Below are 9,049 nucleotides of genomic sequence, written 5' to 3'. Positions count from 1 at the left end.
GCCAGATGAAGATACCAAATTGCCTGAATATGGAGTTACAGACAGCTGTGAGTCACCTAATGCAGGTGCTGTCAACTTGGGAAGAGTTTTATTTGCTCTTAACCACTGAACCATTTCTTCAGCCCCACTTTGTGTATATTTTTTAATACTAGCAATCTAGATGAAATGGCACTAGCCCATGATTACAGATACTAAGGAGTCAGAGACAGAAGATTCCAAATTCAAGATGTACATTGGCTACAGAGTGAGTTCAAAAAAAGTATATACAGCTGCTGGGAGTTTGAAGTAGTGGAGGTATTTTGAAAACCAGTCTGGAGATTTCTTTAAAAATTAGAACTATAACCACCATATGACCCATCTGTATCATTCCTGGACATATATCCAATAGAATTTATAACTTACTACAAAAATACTTGCATATTCATGATTATTGCTACTCTATATGTAATAACTAGGTAGTACATTGAGCTCCATAGGGACAGCGCCAAGGCACGCTAGGGCCGAACAGGCACTGGGTGACTCTGTGCCTCATGGAGGAAAATCAACTAAACATGGGCAAAGGAGATCCTAAGAAGCCAAGAGGCAAAATGTCCTCATATGCATTCTTTGTGCAAACCTGCCTGGAGAAGCACAAGAAGAAGCACCCAGATGCTTCTGTCAACTTCTCAGACTTCTTCAAGTGCTCAGAAAGGTGGAAGACCATGTCTGCTAAAGAAGAAGGGAAATTTGAAGGTATGGCAAAGGCTGACAAGGATCTTATGAAAGAGAAATGAAAACCTACATCCTTGCCAATGGGGAGACCAAAAAGAAGTTCAAGGACCCTAATGCAGCCAAGAGGCTTCCTTCAGCCTTCTTCCCGTTCTGTTCTGAGTACCGCCCTCAAATCAAAGGCGAGCATCCTGGTTTATCCATTGGTGATGCTGTAAAGAAACGAGGAGAGATGTGGAACAACACTGCAGTGGATGACAAAGCAGCCCTACGAGAAGAAGGTTGCCGAGCTGAAGGAGAAGTATGAAAAGGATATTGCTGCCTACAGAGCTAAAGAAAAACCTGATGCAGTGAAAAAGGGTGTGGTCAAGGCTGAAAAGGGCAAGAAAAAGAAGGAAGAAGAAGATGAGGAGGAGGATAAAGAGGATGAGGAAGAAGAGGAAGATGAAGATAAAGAAGATGATGATGATGAATAAGTTGGTTCTAGCGCATTTTTTTCTTGTTTATAAAGCATTTAACCCCCCTGTACACAACTTACTCCTTCTAAAGAAAAAAAAAATGAAATGTAAGGCTGTGCAGGATTTTATTTTAAACTGTACAGTGTCGGTTTTGTATAGTTAACATACTACCGAATGTGTCTTTAGATAGCCCTGTCCTGGTGGTATTTTCAATAGCCACTAACCTTGCCTGGTACAGTCTGGGGGTTGTAAATTGGCATGGAAATTTAAAGCAGGTTCTTATTGGTGCACAGAACAAATTAGCTATATATGGGGACAGTAGTTTGTTTTTTTTCTCTCTTTTTTTTTCATCTTCAGTTGTCTCTGATGCAGCTTGTATGAAGATAATTGTTCTGTTAACTGAATACACTCTGTAATTGCAAAAAAAAGTGGTTGTTTTGTTGACATTCTGAATGCTTCTAAGTAAATACAATTTTTTTATTAGTATTGTTGTCCTTTTTGTAGGTCTGAAAATTTTCTTCTCAAGGGGAATCTAATCTTTTGCTTTTGCCCATTTTGGGTCACATGGATTATTACAGTGTGTATCTTTTCATGTAGTTAGCTGGAAAAAGCTTTTGTCCATACACCCTGCATATTGTGGTGGGGGTAACACTTTCATTCATAGTTGAAGAATCTCCAAATATGTGATTAGTTGGATAAAAGATATTTATTATATAACCTACTTGGCAAAGCAAGGAGTAATCACTTCTGTCACAGCATGGGATTATAAGAATCAAGCAATCTGAAAGTCTGTCCTTGAAGGACTAACAGAAAAGTATGTTCTAATCCTTACATAAGGACTCTCCTTTAACTGACATTACTGTGTAATGACAATTATATTTTGTTGGGAGCCAACTTGTAGCAGAAAGTGGCTATCAGCTTTGCAGCCATCTCAAGCCATATACCCTGACGTGAGACTTGTTTTTCAACAGCCTACAACAGCTGAAGCACACTCTGATATCCCACATATTTTGTTTTGCTGTTTACTGCCCCCAGCTGCAAGGCGCACATGATATCCATGCCTGAAAGACACGCGGTTCACGTGCTGTCCAAGTGCTATCCACGCCATACATGCCTGTAAGGCATATGTGGTATCCAAGCCTGCAAGGCGCACAGTGCACGTGCTATCCATGCTATAGACACCTGTAAGGCTTACGTCATATCCACACCTGCAAGGCACGTGATATCCATGCGCCTACAAGGCATGTGGCAAAAGCCTATATATACCCAAGATTTCCCTTCAATATAAGAGAATACAGGAAGACAATGAGAGAGACAATAAGAGAGAGAGAGAGAGAGAGAGAGAGAGAGAGAGAGAGAGAGAGAGAGAGAGACAATAAACAAGACTTGATCAGAACCTCTGTCTTGTCTCCATTCTTTGAGTCGCTTGTCCCACACTCTCTCTCGCTAGACCTGGACCTGCAGAACAGAGCGGGCCACTACAGTTTGCCCCCCCCCCCCAACGTGGGGCAGCTCGGACGTTACAATATTTTTCAGTTTCCCTTACTAGAGAAGACCTGAGAATGTACCCCTAAAAGTGTGAGCTTAAAATACAAGACTGCCATTGACCTTAGTCCCAGCGAAGGCTATCACAAGAATGCTGGCTATAATGCTTTTGCCCTACTATCTAAATATGGATTGCTGAGGAAACTTGATTGTTTAAAGGTATTTTTAATTAGGTGAGCCAACTTTTAAAATTATACCACACTAAAAATGAAGGGTATATTTTCCTATATTGTGGTTTGTCCCTTTATAAATCAGATACAAGGAAAGAGGATAAACTTTACATATTAGTACCAGTTGTCCAATCCATTTGCTTTTTCTTTATAAAACCCAAACTCATTCATTAATCATGTTTAATCTGATTAGCTTAGGTAACAATTTGGCAATTTTGTGGGTTTTTTTTTTTTTTTTTTTTTTTTTTTAGATTATCGTTCTCTTAAAATGCCAGTGTTTGAAAATAGCGATCTTGTAATTTTACACGCTTTTGTGATGGAGTGCTGTTATATAATTTTGACTTGGATTCTTTACATTTGCATTTGTTAACGTAATTTGAGGAAGAATACTGAACATGAGTCCTGGATGATACTAATAAACTAATAATTGCAGAGGTTTTAAATATAGCTAAATGACTTTTACTTAAAAAATAAGTAGTAACTAACAAATGAAACTAAACTTGGCAAATGATGAATGAATAAGAAAACTATGGATCATACACACAATGAAATATTATTTAGCTTCAAAGAAGACTAAAATCATGAAATATGTAGCCACATGGATGGAACTAAAGAATACGATACTAGGCAAGCCTCCAAAATACAAAGCATGTTTTCTTTTCCACATGTGACTCTAGTTTTAAGAATTTTGTTTAGTGTGTTTGACCTGTAACATATGTGGAAACCAGAAATTGGTTATATGATATAATGGTACATAACGAAGGAAGATAGTGAAAATAAAGTTGAAAAGAAAGTAAATAGTAGGGATACTAGGAACAGAAAGTTCTGTTAGTGTAGTGGCAGGGATGGGGACATGAAGGGATGGAGAAATGAGGGGATGATGAAGATTACCCAAAATGAACTGTGTCTGAAGAAGCTATGTGAGAACTATGACCTTGGAATCACATTAAAAGTATAAATTACAAGAAGTAATAAACAATGTGAGATGAAATAATGAGGCTAGGAGATACTGGGATCTAAATGTTTAATAAGGGATAGGGGCAAGGGTGGAAAAAATGATAGAGAAGGCCTAGGCTAGCCAATACTGAGAAGGTGTGAAAGGCTGAATGAAATCTCACTAGTTTGCAAGCTAATTAAAAATATACTTTTTAAAAAGAGAGCTTGAACAGAAGTACCCTGAATAGGTGAATAATGCTACTCAAATAAGATATATGTTACTAAATCAAGACTTAAGTGTCAAGTCTATTGTTGCCTCCCTATGAATTATTTATTGATCAGGGAGGGCCCAGAGGCACCATAAACAATAGAATCGACTTCCAAGGCTCCTGGTTATTTACCACAACTAGATGGTCAGGTTCTGGTGCTGAAAACAAAACACAATATATTTTATTGTAATTCCTACGAAAACCAATCACGAAATGGCCAGGAAACTCTTTGCTCTATAGCTTTCGCAGAGTTGGTGGTGTCATTTAGGTTGCTATGGGGGAAGGCATCAATGGTCTTACTAAGTACTGGGCTCTGCATGCTACAGTATAGATCTCCCCGGGTTCTTACTGTGTAATAGTGGGCATAAATACTGTGGCATTAACTTTTTCTTAATTAGACTTGAAGGATGTTCTATAAGAAAGAATCCCTGGTTATATCAGAAACTGTGGCTAGGGAAGTTATAGACCCAAGGACAGAACCTTTGATATTGTTTTGTTTAGTAGTCATGTTGTCACATGCCTTATGTTTCAATCCATAGATTTAAGCTACTCTCAATATTGGTTGGTGAATTTTCTTTGCAGTGTGTAGTGTTTAGTACAGAGACTCATAATTGTTCAAAATCGTGACTAAGTGTTCATCCATGGAAATAATGCAATATAAAGGCTGAAGTGTGAAGAAGAATGCTACAAAATACTGTTCTTTGGGCAAAGCATAGCTGTTTCACACATGAAATCGTAGTAGGTGTATTTGTATGCACAGAACCACAAGAGCACAGATCAAACTAGTGAAAATTCCAGCATGGAGGTTGCAGGGTAGAGGAGTTTCTGAGACCTATCCCTAGCTGAGGAGCTATTGGCAGTTGACAGCTGCTGGAAAGGGGAGACACCTTTCTTTGTGGCACGGCGTGGCTATTGGAAGGTAGCCTATGCCCCCGCACATTTACGTCACATCTATGAACATATGAGAAAGACAGTGTGTTACTAAAAAAAAACAAACACAAAGTTGAAATTATGAGAAAATGTACTTGGGATGAGAGCCCTAGAGAATAGGAGAGAAGAAATGAGAATTGGATAAAACCAAGATGTAGTACAAACATATATAGAATTTTCAGAGACTAAAATTAAGAAGTGTAATTAAGAATGTAGGTCTTTCCTAGCTTGCATGAAACCCCAGGTTTAGTGCCCAGCAGTGCAAAGAGAAGTAATAAATAAAACTAACAATCTAGCCCTCACACCATCTTCATAAAGACTAATGCTGCCTTGTCTTCTTTATTGTCTAGTCAGTAGCACTTCCTTTTGTACCTGCCTTTGTCTGTGGAGTACAAGAGAGTAGAGTATACAACTTGGAGGCAACAAATCTCAGAAGGACCATATTTCTTCCTAAGTCTCGTTGATCATAAGCTCATCCACAGTAGCCATAATCTCTGGGGTCTGGTCTAGGGGCTGGTTTCTGGCATCATGGGGCTAGGGGCAAGTCCCAACCTGGCAGCAGCCTACATTTTCAGCAACTCAGCCTGAATTAGAACACAACAATGAGGAAGCAATCTGTTACACTTCTGGAAAAATATGCCTCATGAAGAGTGTCAGACTGAGTGACTCTCATCGATGTGATGAGGGCTCTACTTTGGCCCCTTCAGCAGCCTGATCTCTCTCTCTCTCTCTCTCTCTCTCTCTCTCTCTCTCTCTCTCTCTCTCACTCACTCAATAAGAATTTCTTCTAGTTATGAAAAACTTAGAGTCATAGCTTCAACAAAAGAATTTCAGGGCAAATCAACATGAAGCAGAGATGGATTTTATTAGACAAAACAGAAGATGGTTTAAGGGTGTATATATGTGTGAAACACACTTGGCAGTGTAAATTTGGGCTTCTGAAGGGAGATTCATTGGTAGGTGTCTTTATTGTGCGTATGGGTATATAAATAATTTCCATGGTTCTCAAATTACATCTCTAAAGATTTTTAAGCAACCCCCTCTCCTATTTTTTATTTTAATGTTTTCATTCAATGCATTTTTGCCATATTCTTTTCTCATCCCAACTCCCTCCAGATACCACTTCCCTAACCACCCAGCTTTTTATTTTTTCTCTCTCTTAAAAAGAAACAAATAATACAACAAAACAAAATACAGACCACAAATTATGCACATATACACACCACAAAATACATGTGTGCTCACACACACACACCACAAAGATATAGACACATCATAAAAGCATTACAAAAACAAAAAATAACATGGAGTCCATTTTGTGTAGTAATTATTTCAGAGTATGTGGCTAGCTCTAGGTTGTATGCAATGATGTATCCAGTGTCAAACTCTATTGAATTAAACCTGATTATTTTTCTCCTAGCAGCTATCAATTGCAAATACCAGTTAATTATGGACTCTGTGTCCACTTCCCATTCTCTGTGCAGAGATTTTGTCTGTGTTGAGCTTCTGCAGATCTTGTGCATACTGTCACAGTCTCTGGGAGCACATATTTGCACCAGTCCTGATGTGTTTGGAAAATGCTGTTTCCTTGGAGTTGCCGACCACTTTCAACTTTGAAAAGCTATCTGCTTTCTCTTCTCCATAGATCCCTGAGCTATGAGTGGAGACATTTTGTTTACAGTTGAGTGTTCCAAGATATCTTCCTGTCTGCACATTGCTCAGTTGTGGGTCCCCATGTTAATACCATCCACTATAAGAAGCTTCTCTGATGAGAGTTCATTATTCAGAGATGTAATTATCAAGGTTAAAAGTTAAATCATTTTCTTTTGTAAACCAAATGGAAAGCTGTGCTTGTGAGGAATATCATTTATGTTCAGGAAGGAGAAAGTGGGTGCTAGAAACTCAAGGTTATATGTAATTTTATTGCTAAGTAAATATAGTTTATACATTGCCTTTGGCCATATATATATATATATATATATATATATATATATATATATATACATTTGTGGGGTCAGGGGGCTGGAAATGCACATGCCATGATGTCTTGTTGTGATTCGAAAACAATTCTATGAATTTTGTTTTTTCCCTTTATACAAGTTCCAGATATTGAACTTGGGTTATCAGACTTGTGTATCTAGTGCTCTATTTAGTGACTCATCTCATGGATCCTACTGTTGACTCTTTGGCAGGCCTACAAAAAAGTATGTGCTGCTTCAGTAGATAATTCATGGGTCCTACTTTTACATCTTTAAGGCTGCTTGAGTAGGTAATTTTGGACTTACTGGTGGTATATGAAGTTGTATAACTGTTAGTAGGACAGGTAAGCCAGGACTAGAATGAGGAACCCATTTACTTTTTCATGCTCCACATACCACATCCCTATCATGACATGATACAGGCCCAGCTCAGCTTATGGTCTCTTTCAGATCTTGGCTTGGTGACTAGATAAACTACATGGATAAAAAAGTATGATGACAATTCAATCTGCCCTCCCAAGGATGAGCCAGGCTTGTGGCAGGTAGTATGTAACAACACACCTCATCAAGTTGTATTTAAAGGTCTCCACAGGCATCCACATTTCCAGGAGATGGCAGGAAAATGTATCCAGGCACTAACTTTACCCTCCTTTCTCTTTAAGAAAAAAAAAAAAGATATGTGTGGTAGACAAGAAGAAGCCAGATCAGAGTCAAGTCCACAGCTCTGGACCAATATCTTTTTGCACAATATCTGAGACTAACTCTTGCTGGAGAGATGATCTGCTTAAGTCAGAGTCTAAATTTGCATCCCAGACTAACTACATTAAATTATAAACACTACTATAATCTATAATAGTTGACTGCAGGGTTCTTTTTACTCATAGTCATGATCATCTTTGAGCACACACTATGATAAAACCCCCAGAAGGCACTGGGAAAGAGGGTGTGTGTGCAGATATACATGTGGAATTTTCTCCTGCTGTATCTCTGTCCCCTTAGGGTGACATAGTATCCCTGTGCAGCTAAGTGAGGATAAAGATTCCTGGGTGCCATTCAAACAGACAGACAGACAGACAGACAGACAGACAGACAACATTGCAGAAGACATGCAACTGATGATTCTGCTTAGAAAGTACCTTTTCGCTTTTGTTCTCACTGACTTCATTCTGAGAGCCTGAGATTTTTTTCCTGTTCTAGAACAGATTAATGTATAGTTTTTGAAGCTCACAAAGGACTGTAAGATTTGGGTCAAATGAAACACTCTGGTCACTTTATCTCAGGAGGTCTCAGAGAGAAAAATTCCCAGCATAAGCCAAGACGTTACTGCAAAATGGAAGTCTGCACTAGTGACGTGAACTGGTATCTCCTGGGTAACATTAGCTATGATGATAGCCCAGCCAATCTATGACAGTGACTGTACATGATGCTTAAACAGTTTGATAACTCATTTGCACATTGTTATAAAATAATTCATAAATCATCTCATCCATTGGCTTTGTGAAGATGACCTAAACATAAGAGATGAGTCATTGTGCTCGAGATATGGAATTCCATATACATAATATGGAATACAAGCATCACTGGCATGGCCCTGGATTTGTGGGGGATAATGCACCTCAGTTCCAAGGATGAATAGTAAGTGTGCCTTAGACAGGGGCACCAATAGTATCCTTGAAGGAATTGAGTGCAGTGGAGTACTTTGGGCAGACCTAGGTGGCTGTAAGTGGGAAACACAATATGTCTGCCTCTGTGTAGCACTTAAGAATGATGACTGTGAAGTTTCTTTTGTTAGAATTCCATGACACAGTTTCTTAGAGACAGTGACCTTGTCCAAACTGAAAATAGAAATGCACAAGTTCTTGTAGGACCTGGAGAAAAGTGCCAGGACTTAGAATTCTAGCATTTCTTGGCATTTATGAACTGTCTCTGTTTCTGTGTTTGTGGCTTGGACACACTTTAATCATGAGTATCGAAAGCTTTGGGTTTACAAAGTACTTCTGCCCAATTGTGTGGTATGGTCTACATAGCTAGTGCCCTCAGGAAAGCCATCCTCC

General features: G+C 38.8%; 1 pseudogene; it reads left to right on the top strand.

Annotated features, from left to right (window-relative positions):
* Nucleotides 1-530: 530 nt before the first annotated feature.
* On the top strand, nt 531-1,184 carry LOC117713554 (high mobility group protein B1 pseudogene; annotated as a pseudogene).
* The last annotated feature ends 7,865 nt before the right edge of the window (nt 1,185-9,049 follow it).

The sequence above is a fragment of the Arvicanthis niloticus genome, chromosome 8 (genome assembly GCF_011762505.2).
Source record: "Arvicanthis niloticus isolate mArvNil1 chromosome 8, mArvNil1.pat.X, whole genome shotgun sequence".
NCBI lineage: Eukaryota > Metazoa > Chordata > Mammalia > Rodentia > Muridae > Arvicanthis > Arvicanthis niloticus.
The sequence above is the reverse complement of the archived record's forward strand: the minus strand, read 5'-3'. Positions and strand labels throughout refer to the sequence as shown.